General features: G+C 48.6%; 1 pseudogene; it reads left to right on the top strand.

Moving 5' to 3' along the window:
- LOC146862847 (uncharacterized) overlaps positions 1–17,503 on the top strand; it is a 100,593-nt pseudogene that overhangs the window by 68,139 nt on the left and 14,951 nt on the right.

Raw genomic sequence — 17,503 nt, 5'->3', positions numbered from 1 at the left:
CTAGCCACTGTGTCTTTGGTGAAATCTTAATACTCTTGTCATACAAATTGGAGAACTTCCATTCCCTTACTCATCAAACAGCACAAAGGACTTCAAAAAACTATTTCTGCACAAAAAGCACACGCCTGTGGCTAAGGCGAGTGGGTGGGGTGATGATCGCACTGCGTTGAGGCTGCATGCAATTTGCTACTATCTGAAACTGGCAGCTGAGAGGTGGGTGGGCTCACAACTTGTCTGGACAAACTTGTCTCTATAAAAAGGAGGGAAAATCTACTTTTGCATCCATTTAGATTCATCGCTGACATAGAAGAGCACTGCCACATTGAATAGCAACAGCTGTTACAGGTTTTGGTTGTTCCCACCTTTACCACTGAGACTTTGTGCATTCATGAAATTGTATATTATTAAAATTATGGACAATGTATACACCTATTTGATGCTATCGTCAAATTCACTATAACATGTTAAAAGTGCCATTTCCTGGCTTACGGTAATTAGGCCACAATTAGGTGTCAATTCCATCTTGTTCAGAAAACAGATGTCTCATACTGCACGTTCACTCTATTATTTCTGCAGCACACAGTCAAGTGAAGTCATGTTGTTTACTTCCAATGACTTTCTTCTTGCTATTCTTAAAAACTTTCCAACATGGGCTCAGTAATGTTGCAATAATTCTAGGTCTCTTCGCTAGCAATTGTACAAATATAAAACATACATCGATTTCATTACAATTACCGCTGATAAAATACAATCCCATGCATTTCAAAAAGCAGTACAAACATAAAATCAGATTGTTAAAAACATCTCTACCACGTTTTCAATTTATTATAAAAAAAAAATTTTTGGTTGCAATAAAGCAATATTTTTTCATATGCGTTTCCGATATCCCCTCTTCCGCTGACCCTTACTGTCTGTGCCCCTCTGTTGTATAATCGTTTTGCCGTGTTATAGGTGATAGCTAAACTCATACTCTTTCTTGAGTAAAAAGTGGCCCATAACAATGATGACATTCCACAACAAATTTCAAGTGTTGGGAGAGATTGCAGATGCAAATAGTTAGGGCAACATTAACCTAACTGCATTATAATTGGTCAAATGTACTGCTTCCTGTATTAGGAGTAAACTTTACACAAGAGAACCACGTGCATAGTGTTCTGGGGCATCCTTTCATCACAGGGACAGTTTACCAGTTTTGTGGACCAGTCATTGATGTTAGGTAAGCTGCATAGTAGATGGAATATATCCAGTCTTAGTCGTATAAGAATTAACCTATGCCTTGAATTTAAAACTGTTTTAATGTAGGGTTGCATATTAAAAGTAGTTAATATCGATTAATTATTACAGAAGGTTTTGGAAGTTCAGTTATCAGATCAAGATTTTCCAAGTGTGACATGGCTTCCCTTTCAGCATTTTTCAACTAATTGTAACTAACAGATTCGGTTTCTCAAAGTGTTCGAGATGAGCCATATCGAGAAAAAAAACAGCCGGATTTATGCCAGCCATGGAATAGACGGATATGAGTTTGATTTGAGGCAGTTTGTTATTATTGCTCGATTGAGGTCTGTGTGTTCTGAAGTACAGATTTTATGCCACAGCACAATAGGCTCTAGCTTGATTAAATTTGTAATAAGAGGGGCACCAAGTTCAGATTGGGCTATATATACGGACGTATTTTTGGGGATTGCCAAAAGGTGTCTACAACAAATTCATTTTCTATTAATTGCACCTCTGCGCATTTCTTGTGTCCCCATATGCCCACCCCATAAAGTTCTATACTAGTGCATTTTGCTTTATATATCTTTATCATCACAACTGGCGGATTAGTTCCCAAGCGTCTTGCAAAACTTCTGAGGGCCCAACATGCCTTACTGAAAAGGGTTTTTCTATTTTCAATGGCCTTATTCCGCAGCCCCTTCCTTGGGTAGAGCTAATCTTTGTTCTATTTATTACTATGTTTCCAGCATTTATTACTATTCTTGTCGCACTTCATGATAAAGGTTTTAGATTGATTAACACGGAGACCCAAATTCTTCATGTATTTGACAAAGTTAGTCAGCAGTGACTGTAGGGCTAGTGGGGAACGGGCCATAAAAACTGCGTCATCAGCATAGAGGAGGGCCGGGACGGGGCGTGTGCCAATTTGCAGGAGTTCTTTAGACTTTGCCACTATCTCCTCCCCCACACTGTTTATATATAGTGAAAACAGGAAGGGGGCCAGGCCGCACCCCTCTCTCCATGCTGAAGTCTTCAGTACATTCTCCTCTTGCGCCAAATCTTACCTTGGCTCTACACCCTTTGTATAATTCTCCCAGAAAGCTAATGATTGACAGCTCCAACCCCATGTCCTTCAGTTTGGACCAGAGCTTGTGTATTACGCAGTCAAATGCTGATGAAAGATCGACAAAGGCTAGGTAAACCTTCCCCTTTTTGACCTTAGCATATTTACCAATTAACATGTTGAGATGGAGACTCTGCTCTATTGTCCCAATCCCGGGGCGGAAGCCAAATTACAGATCTGACCACTGCTGTAATCTGTCTAAGATTATCTGTCCTGCTATCTTTGCTAGAGAGTCAATTAAAGAGATTGGCCTGTAGCATGCTGGGTTTAAGTGGTCTCCTTTTTTTATATATGGGCACTATGATTGATTTTCCCCACAAAGGTAGGCGACCTACTGTACAACTGGCCCTCAGAACTTGAGTCAAGAGGAGTCTCCACAAGTTAATGTGGTCTTTGTACAGGTCAACTGGAATTGCATCTGGACCTGCGGCTTTGCTACTTTTACTAGCTTTGATCTTTAGTGACTTCTTCCAAGGAGAAAAGGGAGATGGTGGAGGTTTGAAAGATGGTTGCATTCTCATGGTCAGTATGTCCCCGATCTTGTAAATTTGTTATAAGAGGGGAGGAATAAATGCTAAGAAAATGCTCAATCCATTCTTCCTACAAAATTGCAGTCTCGATCTTGAGGGGGGCGCATCAGTGCTCCATGGTGAGGAGTTAATTACCCTCCAAATGATTCTGTCGTCATTACTAGCACTAGCCTCCTATAGAGACTCCCAAGTGATTTATCTTAAATGTAGCTGCCTCCTCTTTACTGTCTGTTTGTAATGACTCTACATTGGTGAACCTCACTATTGCTCCTAGGTATTTTATGTAGTGCCTCCTTCAGTCGCTTGTGGGGCTTTACTGATTAAAGTAGCCACATCAAACCCCCCTTTTTCCCTCTTTTTTTGTCTTCCCTCTAGTTACCAAGAGGCTTTCCTTTACGCTCTGCGTGATGGCCAAAAAAGCCGCAATATTTTCATTTGGTGTATTTTTGTTTAAACATAGTTTAAAATCTCTCTTATTGCATAATAACTGGTTAAGAAGATCCTTCGGGTTAATCTGTGCCCAATTCAAAGTATATCCATTGCGCCGTTCAAGTTCAATCCTCTCGGCCTGTGGAATAACTTTATCGTTCCCTTGTCTAAAAAAAGGGCACCGTCGACAAATGCAAGCTGAGGGGGAAGTGATCGCTTAGTGATATTTAATGCGTACAGAAGTTAAAAATAGAGCCCATGCAATGTTTTGACAGTAAAACATGGTCAATAATACTGTTATTAGTTGCTCCATTAAAAGTCTTCTTATAGTACGCGTAAGGTATAGAGATTTCATTTGCAAATGACGAGCAAGAACTCTGACATTCTGATCAGGGACCTGCTCTATCCCCCCTGCAGCTCCGCTGGTAAGTGCCACCGCTCCGGCACTGTGCTCTGCCTGGTCGGGTAGGTGTTCGAGGGCCTCCTCCACCCGCAGGCTCCTGCCTGCGCCTGATCCCTGGTGGTCCAGTGGGAGAGCCTTGCTCTTCTGCTGGCTGTGTCTGTCTTTGTGCTGTTTTTCTGCCTCTCTGTGCCCGTTTTCTGTCTTCCTTCTAGCCTCTTCACTGTATCTTTGTTGTTATGCCTGTATTCCTTATTGTGCCTGTGTCTTTGGTGTGCCTGTCTTATTGTGCCAATGGTTGTACCTGTGTCCTTTGTTGTTTTTGGCCATTTTCTGTGCCTGTTTACCCTCTGTGCCCTTCCTGCTGCTGCTGCCCCCGTGGCCCCACCCCCCTTGCCGGTCCCGCTTCCTGCCTCCCAGCTGCGCTTCCCTCCCCCTACCCTACTAAACGGCATTCTCTGCGCAGCCGCACCGCTGGGGCGCCAAAGGCAAGCCCGTCTGCGCCCGTCCGTGACCCAACTGCGGCCTGCACCTGGAACCCTGGATTTACAACCTCCAAACCCACACCGGATGCACGTATCATCGAAGCCCTGAGGTGCATCCTCCTCCACGTGCACTCCCTATACAGATACGCCGTAGAGATCTGGGACCTGCTCAACAACCTCTAGCCAGACATAGCCTTTTTCACAGGAACATGGACCAACGCCACCTACACCCCTGACATCTCCGCCGCCATCCTCCACGGATACAATATCCAGAGAAAGGACTGCCCCCACCGCCCAGGAGGAGGACTCTCCATCACGCACAAGCGCTCCCTCCGACTCTCCACCTCCAGCACAAGCGACCCCCTCTTCATCACAGAGCACCTCCACTTCCAGATCCAGACTAGCCCCAGAACCACGCTGCGCGGGACCCTCGCATACAGACCCCCTGGGCCTCGCGCCTCCTTCACCACCACCATTGCTGACCTCGTTGCACCCCACCCCATTGCCTCCACGCACAACATTCTCATCAGAGTCCTGAACTTCCACCTTGACAACAGCAGCGACCCAGACTCCACCACTCTCCTGGACAACCTCGGACTACAGCAGTTTGTCACCACCCCCACCCACAAAGCCGAACACATCCTCAACCCCATTTTCGCAGGAGGGACAAAGACCCACTTCAGCCACACTTTCCAGCCCCTCTAGACAAACCACCACTGTGTACACCTCACCTTCAACACCACCACTGCAACCAAGCCCGCCCCACACCCACCATGAAGGAACTAGAGCAAGGTCACAGAGGAGCACCTCGACACCACCCTCTCCCACACCCCCCTCCGCCACGACCAACACCAACACTGCTGCCAAAGAACTACACCGCTTGATTACCAGCTGCGCAGACAAGCTCTCACCCCTCCGCCACTCCGACAGACAATGCCCCCCTGAACGCTGCCAGTTCACCACCGACCTCCAAGAAGGCAGGCGCTCCTGCAGATGTCTCGAGAAACAGGAAAACCACTGAACGCCTGGACACCTACAGGAACGCCCTGACTGAATACCACCAGCGCATAAGAGCCACCAAGAGGACCTCCATAAGGAACAAAATCCACACCAACGCCAGTAACACAAAGGAACTCTTCGTCATACAGCGGTTCACCAAACCCCCCCAGCGAACCCACGGACGTCACACCATCCCAGGACCTCTGTAACAAGTTCAGCTCCTATTTCCACCTGAAAATCAAGGCCCTATATGACAACTTCAGCGGACAGACTCCAGACACCACCCTCCTCTCCACCATCGACAACCAGCCCACCCTCACCACCTGGAAACCAGCTACCACCAAAGATACCGCCACAACCATGAAGAACACCCACTCAGGAGCCCCCACGGATCCCTGCCCGCCGCACATCTACCTCAGCCGCCGCAGCACCCTAACTATGCCGGACCATTAACCCCTCCTTCGAATCCTGCATCTTCCCTGACGACTGGAAGCAGGCAGTAGTCAAGCCTCTCCTCAAAAAACCCTCGGCTGACCCGACTGACCTGAAACACTACCGACCCATCTCTCTCCTTCCCTTCGCAGCCAAAGTCACTGAGAGATTCGTCAAAGCCCAGCTGACCACCTTCATTGAAGAGAACGCCATCCTCGACTTTTCCCAGTCCGGATACCGCAGCAACCACAGCACCAAGACTGCCATCCTCGCCGCCACCGATGACATCCGCATGCGACTGCATCAGCGCGGCCCTCATCCTTCTAGACCTCTCTGCAGTCTTTGACACCCTCTCCCACAGCACTCTCACCGTCAGACTCCACAACGCCGGCATACGGGAAACCGCCCGCGGCTGGATCTGCTCTTTTCTTGCCGGCAGAACCCGAAGGATCAGACTCCCACCCTTCCTCTCCGAACCCACAGAGATCAACTGCAGAGTACCCCAAGGATCCTCACTCAGCCCCACAATCTTCAACATCTACATGGCCCCCCTCGCCACCATCGTCAAACAGAATGGGCTCAGCATAATATCCTATGCCGACAACACCCAGCTCATCCCCTCCCTCACGAAGAACCCTGAAGACACCAGACTCTGCTTCCAGGAAGGAATGAAAGATGTCGCAGCTGCCTAAAGCTCAACTCGGAGAAGACAGTGGTCCATGTCCTTGGACCCTCCCCCACAGTGTGGGACAACACCTGGTGGCCCTCCACCCTCGGAAACCCACCCACTCTGACAGACCATGCCCGCAACCTCGGCATCATTCTAGACTCCTCCCTCACCATGACCCGCCAGATCAACGCAGTCACCTCCACCAGTTTCAACTCCCTCCGCATCCTCTGCAAGACCTACAAGTGAATCCACCCTGAGTGCAGAAAGACCGTCACCCACGCACTCATAACCAGCAGACTGGACTATGGTAACACCCTCTACGCCGGAATCAACAAATCCCTGCTACACAAACCATCCAGAACACCGCAGCCAGACTCGTTCTCGGAACCCCATGACATGAACACATGACAGAGCACCTACAAAACCTCCACTGGCTCCCCATGGAGAAGAGGGTAACCTTCAAGCTACTCACACACGGCTATAAATCCTTCAACAATATCGGACCTAAATACCTCAACGAAAGAATCTCCTTCCACGTACCCAAAAGAAACCTCCGCTCCGCCGACCTCGCCCTGACTGAGACCCCACGTATCCGCAGAACCAGAGCAGGTGGAAGAGCCTTCTCATACGTCACAGGAAAGGCCTGGAACAAACTCCCAGTCAACATCAGATGCTCCCCCACTCTGCCCACCTTCAGGAAGAGCCTCAAGACCTGGCTCTTTGACTGATCCGGAGCTGCTCAGCCCCCCCCCAGTGCCTTGAGACCCTCACAGATGAGTCGCACGCTTTTAAAACCGCTGCTTGATTGATCATATTTGCGTATCACTTCATTTAGCTGATTGCCATGTATACTGTGTGTAAAATGGGGCTGTTCTGCATCCTCTGTACAGCTCATTCCGCACATGTTACCCGACTGAGCATTACATCGACGTTTGTTAAAATCTCTTCCCCACAAGATCGTCATATATTTTTTATTACCAGCGGCAATGCGCTCTAAATCGTTATTTATTTCCTGTATGACCTGTTATCCCAATCATATAAAAATTGATTATTACAAGTCTGGCATGGCCTTTCGAGTTACATACCAATAATTGGTAGTTTGGGTTATCGGTGACTAAGATGATTTTAGTAAATCGTAAAGTATTAGCTACGTAAGTACAAAAAAAAACCTTTACCCTAGCAAAGCGTGATGGAATGTCCAATGTGAAGTATGTCCTATACCCGCTTATAAGGATATTCTCTGTGAGCCATGTCTCTTGGAGACAAATAATTTGATAGCTACCTATAAAATCTAGCCATTCTGTGATCTGTATTTTACAACGAATGCCCGCCACATTCTAAAACAGGCATCCAAAGGATTCGATTTTAACTTGAGCTAGTTTTTCTGAATGAGTATCTGTCGTGGGAGCTAGCCCAATACTATTAACCAGGTGGGGTACTAATTGTTGTTCCTGTATTGTCGCCTCATGTAATATCAAGGAGGTATTGCTAGTGCTGGCGCCAACAGAGTTTTCAGTGTCAATGCTTTTCTGAGCATTCTTATCTCCAGTTAAGTGTGGCCCTGCTTTAAGTCAATCCATCCAACGATGATAAGCATTGAAACCTGTTGAAGGTTGGTATTTTAAAATTTGAGAATCTTGGTCTCTCTTCAAAACAGGGCTGTGGGCACACATTATTTCTCGGGTGTAGCGGATAATAGAAATAGCCCAGAGGTTGGGAGGAGATGCCCGGGCCGTAACTACCAGCAGTACTCGTTCTATTCAGGACTTCATTTACCAGTTGTACAATAGAAAAAGACAATGGGGCGACCCAGGGTCCCTCAGAACCTGGGTATACATATTAAATGAAAACAATTGGTTCTGTCGGGGTTTCAACTGCTTAGAGTAATCACGGAGCAAACGCTTCCTTGTGATACATACCAATGGTTTGAAAACAAAGAGTCAAATAATATAACACACACCAAAATTAGAATTCAATAATGTATTCAAACACAAGTATTAGATATTCAAGGCGGTCGAAATCTTTTTTTTTCTTCAAAAACCCTTTAATGAAGTTTTTCTGAGCATCACATTGATACAAACATGGCAAGTATAATCACACCATAATCAGGTCTAACTCTTTAGGAATCTTACAGGTAGACACAGCTTGTGAACGAGGGTTCGACCCAGTGTTCATCTATGCTTCTACGCCCCTGCTCGTTCCTACAACTTGCAGTAGTGTAACTTTTGGGTATCAGCCCATTTGCGGGGGCACGCAGCAAGAGTGCGAATGCTTACCGTCCACATTGTGCTCTTTAGTGAAAAAACAGGAACTAGGAAATATAGAAGCAGAGAAAAACGAAGAGAAAAAAACAATGTAAACAAGGTATCATGGTGTAAGTGGTATGGAGTGAAACGCCGTGAGGAGTGAGCGGTGGGCCGAGTCCTGGAGCAACTCAAGGTGGGAGGATATCTTTCCTGGGGGCCTCCTTACGTAGTCAGATATGAAAGAGGTGGAGGGCCCTTAGTCTAGGGCTACATGCAAGCAAGGGTAGGCCCTCCGAGAGGTATGCCACTATCGGGGACCAAATGTAGTCAAAGCCTTTCCGGTTGTCCTCCATAATGTCCATTAGTAGTTGGAGCGCCAGTGCTCGCCACAACCTCGCATGTCACTTTGTGATGGATGGGGCCTCAGACTTTTTCCATGCTGCTACGATCGCCATTTTAGCTGCACCTAAGCATAACCACATAATGGCCCGGTCACTATTTGTTTGTCTTTTCAGGAGAGGATCTCTTAAGCCCAGAAGGGTCTGCTAATGGTCTCTGAAATGGGATACCCTAAAATCAGCTTTATTTGAGATAAAATTTCCTTCCAAAATGGTTTCATGGAAGGGAAGTCCCACCAGATGTGTCTAAAATCTCCCAACAAACCGCAGCCCCTCCAGTATCTATCAGAAGTGTTAGGAAATATTTGTTGTAGTTTTTGCGGTGGCTGTCGCAATTTTACGAATTCAATTGCAACAGGGAATACGTGACTGTGGTGAAAAAGTGACATAAAGTGAGTTTGTTTGTCATTATTTTAGCACAAATGCCATAAGATCCATTGATTAATTAAACTGTGATCGTTAGCACTGTGCAGACATATGTGGTACGTCGACGTTTCGACCCAGTTAGTAGCGCAAATGTAAAGTGAGTCAAGGTGGGTCTTCTTCAGGACAGATGGGGGGGGGGGATAGCAGCCTAAGGATTTAATTAAAAAACTTGATCAGGTGTGTGTTATACAACAGAATTAGAATTATATCTGTAATGCTACCTGATTTGAGCTTACCAAAGTGCAGATTCTTTAGTATGTCTGTGTAACGTCCTGGCTTTCTCGGGGTTGGGACCAACAGACGACGGACCAGAGAAATGGAGGTTAAGGATGATTTAATAAACAGATAAACAATTACAGACAACAAAGAATACCGGTACTGGAATCACCAGTTAAAGTACGATACCCATTCACAGCCCTTCTAACCGTCCTCCACATGCACACCGGACCCGGTATGCTCCAACGGAGGGCACAGTGCTAAGCAGAGGCCGACAATGCCACTCGACCGCTGTGAAGGGTAGTTCCAAGGTTGTGGAATCTACGGGGGGGGCACGTGGGAGTCACCCGGCCGGGCTCTCTACCAGCCGCTCTACCAGTATCCCCCAGAGTACTGCCACAACACAAAGACGCTGGGGACACTTCCTAGTGTGCGTCTCTTGTATCCGGGTTTAAGTGATGATACCCAAGGTGGTGCAGAGAATGGATGGGAGCAGCCGCTCTACCTATCCCAGTTCTCCTATGAGTGTCGATGGCTAAGACGCGGAAACACCTCCTGGATAGCGTCTTAGCTCTAGGTGTGTGTTTACCCAAGTAACGAGGGTGGGGAGCTTCGGCTCGCACCCAACTCGTTTTCTCCAATTGTCAGGCCGTTGGGAGCTTCGGCTCTACCAACGGTACCTGTGCCCAATGACGTTGAAGACGGCTCTCAGAACGGGACAGGACACGGACAGGAAGCACACGCAGCACCTCTCCTCCGCTCCTTAGAATGTTCCTTCCGCCGCTCAACTCTCCAACGGGTCCGTGTACCTCAACCAGGTACTCCGGTAAAGATCAGAATATCCGACGCCGAGTCCCAGTGCTCTTCTCCTTAAGTAGTACTCTCGGCGTTGTATAACCATGACTCTTGAGTTGCATAACATGAAAACTAGGCGTTACCCTTGGTGTTATGTAACCAGAACTCTTGAGTTGCATAAGGCACTGTTGCCGGAGGGCATTCTGGGAGTTGTAGTCCGCTCTCCTCCAAGCGCACCAGGTTCACGGCAGTGGCATCATGGGAGGGAATCCATGTGTGGGAGGGGATTCCTGACAGTACATCCCCCTCCCATCAGCGCCCCCCATCAGGACCAGCACAGGAAGGAAATCGACGATGGAACGACGACACCAGACGAGGAGCGTGAACCCCCGCCACAGGTTCCCATGACTGCTCCTCGGGTCCGTACCCCTTCCATGCCACCAGATACCATAGTTTGCCCCTGCGCCACGTGGAATCCAAGATACCAGCCACCTCGTACTCCACCTCCGAACCCACATTCACCGACACCAGCGCACGAGGCCTCACCGCGGTCGCGGGTTTCAAGAGGGAAACGTGGAACACGGGATGAATCCGCAGGGACTGGGGCAGGCACAATTTCACGTTCACCGGACTGATGCATCGAAGGATCCTATATGGGCCCATGAAGCGGGGATGGAACACGCTACTTTTCTTGAATCTCATGTGCCGTGTAGAGACCCAGACGTAATCCCCAGGTTTGTAGACCGGTCCAGGCCTTCTCCTCCTATCAGAAAAGGCTTTATACGAGGCTTTAGCCCCCTCCAGGGCAACTCGAGAACTCAGCAAGGCCTCCTTGATGCGGGCCACCCGCTTGGCTGTTGTCGGCAATCTGTCTTCCCTGACCGGGTGCAGAAACGGCAAGAACCGGGGATGATGGCCGTAGTTACAATAGAAAGGGGAGGCCTTGGTGGAACAATGTGTGGCGTTGTTGTACGCGATTTCCGCGATCCAAAGTAGGTCCACCCACTCATCCTTCCCTTGCTCTACAAAACAACGTAGATATTGTTTGAGCGACTGGTTCAGGCGCTCCGTCTGGCCATCCGTCTGCGGGTGATAACTCGTGGACATGGCAGACTTGACGTGTAACGCCGAACACCAAGTTTTCCAGAAGTGCGACGTGAACTGAGACCCCCTGTCCGACACGATCACGTTGGGTAGGCCATGTAGTCTCACTACATTCCTCAATAACAACGACGCCAGCTCTCCTGCCGAAGGTACCTGATTGCAAGCGAGGAAGTGCCCCATCTTCGTGAGATAGTCCACCACCACCAGTATGGCCGTCTTTCCTTGATCCTTTGGTAGCCCGACAATGAAGTCCAAGGATATGTTTTCCCAGGGTTTGGTCGGAGTCGGAAGGGGTTGGAGGAGTCCTTGCGATCTTCTGTGGTCCGACTTCATGGATGCGCAAACGGTACATGATGAACACCAATTCCGGACGTCTGTTCTCATGGCAGGCCACCAGAACTGCCGTCCTAGGCTCGCTACCGTCTTTTCGACACCCAGATAGCCGGCACAGGGAGACACGTGGCACCAGGTAAAGGCCTGTTTTCGAAGCCTAGGCGTGGGTAACAACATACATCGTCCTTTCACCGGAATCCCGTCCTTCATCTGCCACTCCTAGTGACTGTGTAGCCACTTCCGCCACATGAAGGTATGGGTCCCCTTCTGAACCCCCCTGAGGAACGTCTGTGGTTGAATAGCCCCTATCACAACTCCTGGAGGGATGATGGAATGTTCGGCAACCGGCTGCGGATCCCTGGCATTCGATTGCCTCGAATGCGCGTCCGCTTTCCTGTTCTCCGTACCGGGTCGGTATGTGATGTGGAAATTGAAACCGGGGAAAAAGAGCATCCACCTCATTTGACGTGGAGACAAGTGCAGCGCCGCCGTCAGAAACTGGAGGTTTCTGTGGTCCGTATATACTGTAACCACATGTCTGGCCCCCATTAACAAATGCCTCCACTCAGCAAATGCGTTCTTTATCGCGAGTAGTTCCTTCTCCGCAATATGGTAATTGCGTTCCGCGTCGTTCAATTTACGAGACATGTACGCCACAGGATGGAGCAACCCCGACACCTCATTCCTCTGAGATAGAATGGCACCCAGCGCCACATCAGAGGCGTCCGCTTCTACCACATAGGGTAATTCCGGATTCGAGTGAGCTAGCACCGGGGCGGTGCTGAAGGCCTTCTTGAGGGCCACAAATGCTTTTTGTGCTTCCGGTACCCACACAAACTCCTGAGACTTTCTTAGTAGTTGCGTGATCGGGGCAACCAAGCCAGAAAACCCCTCAATAAAACGCCTATAAAAGTTGGCGAAGCCTATGAAGCTCTGGACTTCCTTTACTCCTCGGGGCACCGGCCACTCCTCCACCGCTCTGATCTTGCGTTCCGCCATCTCCTGTCCGTTGGGGCTCAGCATCACCCCAAGGAATTCCACTGATGTGACGTGGAAGTCACATTTGCTGAGTTTGCAGTATAGCATGTTTTCCCTCAGTTTGTTGAGAACCGCGGATACGTGCTGTACGTGTTCTTCCTCTGAGTTGGAGTAGATGAGTAGGTCGTCTATGTAAACGACCACGTAAATATCTAATACCTCCCGGAACACCTCATTGAGGAAGTATTGGAAGGCGGCAGGGGCATTGCATAGTCCGAACGGCATGACGAGGTACTCAAAGAGCCCGAACCTGGTCTTAAAGGCGGTTTTCCATTTGTCACCGTCCCTCATGCGCACAAGATGGTATGCCCCCTTGAGATCAAGCTTTGTGTATATTTGGGCCTTTGTTACCTGTTCCAGGAGGACGCTTATGATGGGCAGGGGGTACCGGTTTTTTATGGTTATCGCGTTCAAGGCCCTAAAGTCCACGCAGGCCCTCAATTCGCCATTCGCTTTCGGGATGAAAAAGAGAGGCGATGCGGCAGGGGATTTCGACGGCCTGATGAACCCCAGCCCTAGTAACTTATCCAAATATCCCCGTAGATGTACGTTTTCGGGTTCTGTGAGCGCATACAGTCTGCCGCTGGGAACGCTAGCCCCCGGAACCAGGTCGATTTGGCAGTCGAACGGTCTATGTGGAGGGAGCACCTCCGCTCGGATTTCATCGAAGACGTCCCCGAAACCGTGATACACTCTGGGCAGCTTTACGGCCTTTTCTGCTGCAGTGGCGACCGTGTGACCTTCGCCTACCTCACCTTCGTGGGGGTCCTGCCACATCATTGTTCACAAAACGGGGAAGTCATCTCAATGTGATGCGTAGGCCAATCCACCGTTGGGTTATGTTTTTGGAGCCAGGGTAGGCCCAATATGACCCCGTACTGCAGGGCTCTGATTATGCTAAAATCGATACGTTCGTTATGCTGTTTTCCGAACCTCACCGGTACTTCTCCTGTGTGCTGTCCAATAGGTCCGGTCACCAGACTTCTCCCATCCACGGCATACACCTCCTCTGGTATCTGTTTGGGAAGGAGAGTGAGACCCAGTCTCCGTGCTTCATTGTAGTCTATGAACATGCCCGTGGCTCCTGAATCAATCATGGCTACCACAGGTATCCACTGGTCCTGCACTCCTACGTGTAAGGTAATAAACAAATGTCTTCGCCCTCCTTGATTCGGGCTCAACATGGAAGGGATGTGGGTGTGACTCCAAGATGCCCCTTCCCTAGACCCGGAGTCCCTCAGTTTTCCGCCGGTGCGTCCACCACTGCTGTCACCGTTTTGTTCGCTCGGTATCGTGAGGTTTTTGGCTTGGCTGGACACTCGTGTACATAGTGCCCCCTTTTTCAGCAGTAAAGGCAAAGGCCTTGCTTGCGGCGTGATTCTTTTTCAGTGGCTGTAAGGCTCGCCCTTATAGCTCCTATGTCCATGGGTTCCGTCCTGGTGGAGGAGTTGGTCTCAGGGCCACCCATCGAAACATACGATGGCAGCGCTTTCCCTTTCCTCTTGTGATCGCCCTTTCTTTCGTTCAATCTATGGTCCAGCCGTAGCACCAGGTTGATCAAGCCCTCACATGTCTTGGGTTGGGGGTCGATTTGTGCTACCACATCTTTGAGCTCTTCGCTCAAGCCCTGGTGAAACAGCGCGGTTTGTTTGGCTATGGGCCACTTGGTTTCGGCCACTAACCTTCGAAAAGCATTAAGGTACTGCACCAGATCATTGTTGCCTTGCCTCAGCTCCAACATCTCTCGATCGGCAGTATACGAGTCCACCCTTCGATCAAACACCTTCAAGAATTCCTCGCGGAAGGCTCCCCAATCACATAGGATAGGGTCGTCCCTGCTCACCAGTGGGACTGCCCATTGCGCCGCGTTCCCAGCAAGATACGAGATCAGAAAGGCCACTCTGGCTTGGCTGGTAGGAAAGGCCTTTGGTTTGCAGGACAGATGCAGTGCTACTTGAGTGAGGAATACCTGCACTGTGTTGGGGTCTCCGCTGTACCTCTCTGGTGTCGCCAAAGGAATGGCTACGGGCATCTCTACCACAACCGCAGGGGCCGTGGCCGTGTGAGAGGCACCCGCCTGTAGCGGATCGTTCTGCAGAGTGTCCATTCTAGCCTTAACGTCTGCTATTTCCTGTCTGGAAGCGGTGAGCTCGATTTGCATCGCGGCTAAGACGGCCAACACATCCTCAATCGTGGCCATGTCGTTCGCCCAACCAGGAGATTGTTATCGAAGAGGTCGGATATTATGTAACGTCCTGGCTTTCTCGGGGTTGGGACCAACAGACGACGGACCAGAGACATGGAGGTTAAGGATGATTTAATAAACAGATAAACAACTACAGACAACAAAGAATACCGGTACTGGAATCACCAGTTAAAGTACGATACCCATTCACAGCCCTTCTAACCGTCCTCCGCATGCACACCGGACCCGGTATGCTCCAACGGAGGGCACAGTGCTAAGCAGTGGCCGACAATGCCACTCGACCGCTGTGAAGGGTAGTTCCAAGGTTGTGGAATCTACGGGGGGTGGGGGGGGCACGTGGGAGTCACCCGGCCGGGCTCTCTACCACCTGGGAACAGCCGCTCTACCAGTATCGTCCAGAGTACTGCCACAACACAAAGACGCTGGGGACACTTCCTAGTGTGCGTCTCTTGTATCCGGGTTTAAGTGATGATACCCAAGGTGGTGCAGAGAATGGATGGGAGCAGCCGCTCTACCTATCCCAGTTCTCCTACGAGTGTCGATGGCTAAGACGCGGAAACACCTCCTGGATAGCGTCTTAGCTCTAGGTGTGTGTTTACCCAAGTAACGAGGGTGGGGAGCTTCGGCTTGCACCCACCTCATTTTCTCCAATTGTCAGGCCGTTGGGAGCTTCGGCTCTACCAACGGTACCTGTGCCCAATGACGTTGAAGACGGCTCTCAGAACGGGACAGGACACGGGCAGGAAGCACACGCAGCACCTCTCCTCCGCTCCTTAGAATGTTCCTTCCGCCGCTCAACTCTCCAACGGGTCCGTGTACCTCAACCAGGTACTCCGGTAAAGATCAGAATATCCGACGCCGAGTCCCAGTGCTCTTCTCCTTAAGTAGTACTCTCGGCGTTGTATAACCATGACTCTTGAGTTGCATAACATGAAAACTAGGCGTTACCCTTGGTGTTATGTAACCAGAACTCTTGAGTTGCATAAGGCACTGTTGCCGGAGGGCATTCTGGGAGTTGTAGTCCGCTCTCCTCCAAGCGCACCAGGTTCACGGCAGTGGCATCGTGGGAGGGAATCCATGTGCGGGAGGGGATTCCTGACAGTCTGCAATTATTAAGGGGTTAATGAGTAAAGCCTCTCGGTTCTCCACCAGCCGGTCGGAGCCTAGAAAAAATAATAGGGACTGATTCAGTGACTAGTAGTATCGCTATGATTTATTATCTAAGGTGTCTGCCTATAATGTGACATACCTCAAATGTTATCTCTGTTCGACTTCCACCCGTCGGCTGGAGTCTTTCTTTAAGGCCATTCAAGGGATTTACTGGAAAATTAATAAATAAAACAAACGCAAATCACTAAACTGAAGAACACATTCAAGCGCGAAAGCACGCCTCTTTTTGTGATTCCTGACATTCTCTCACCGTAATATGGCACAAGCACGTCCATCCGGCAGCTGCTTTGTTTAAGGAATGTGGCCCAAGTGGGAGGCAGGTTAAATTCAGCATTCGAGGCGTGAGTGCTACGTGCACGCTCGACCGTGTCTGCTCGAAATATGCTACACGTCACTTCTGACATGCAAGCACAGTGTAGCAGCTCGACAAGGCTGTCAACAAACCTGCTGTTAAGGGCAGGTGTAAAAATTAAATGTAAGTCAGGAAAACGCTAGTCACCAAGCGTGGTTTTCAGGATTCTCTTGAGAACAAGCCCTTTTCTTCCATTCCCACGTCTCGAATAATAGATAAAAAAGTCATTGTGAGATGTGAAACAAAGTGTGCAAATGTGACTACATGAGAACTTTTGGTTTCAGACCTTCCTTTTCCAAGAGCATGAATACATTTCTAAACTTCTAATAAAGCAAATTGTATATTAACTAAACAGTGGATCATGTGGAACACAAACAGCAGCTGCAACAAAATATTATTCAGCATCACATTTTTATATTAAAAAATTAGACCATATGTTAAAATTGCAAACATTCCTTATTAATGCATTGTATTCTTGTGTGAACCACTTTCATTATTTCATTCAAAGATATGTTTTTCTAGCAAACATTTTCCAAATTTCATTATTCCAAAACATTCTGCGGCGTTATATGAAGCTTTCATTAAAGGCATGTCAGGGTAATGTCAACTTTATAACAATTTATGCATGTCTTTTCACATTCGGATAAGCTACTTGTAATGCAAAGCTGCTTTAGCCATTTTGAGGCCTAGTATTAATAAGTACAGTTAAATACTGCATTTTTGCACATTTTATATTTCAATATAAATTTGCACATTAATATTGCACATTTGACTAACTATTTTTTTGTATTTCTATAAAACTCTCTTTCAATCCCCCATCTGATGGTTCGTAACCTTCACACTTTTTGCTTGAAACTCTGTTCAGGGGACACTCATCATCAGTTGGGTCTTGCCTTTTTCTTTTCAAACTTTTGAATTGTAATTATTTTCAATATT

The sequence above is a fragment of the Triturus cristatus genome, chromosome 2_2 (genome assembly GCF_964204655.1).
Source record: "Triturus cristatus chromosome 2_2, aTriCri1.1, whole genome shotgun sequence".
In the NCBI taxonomy this organism is placed as follows: domain Eukaryota; kingdom Metazoa; phylum Chordata; class Amphibia; order Caudata; family Salamandridae; genus Triturus; species Triturus cristatus.
The sequence above is the reverse complement of the archived record's forward strand: the minus strand, read 5'-3'. Positions and strand labels throughout refer to the sequence as shown.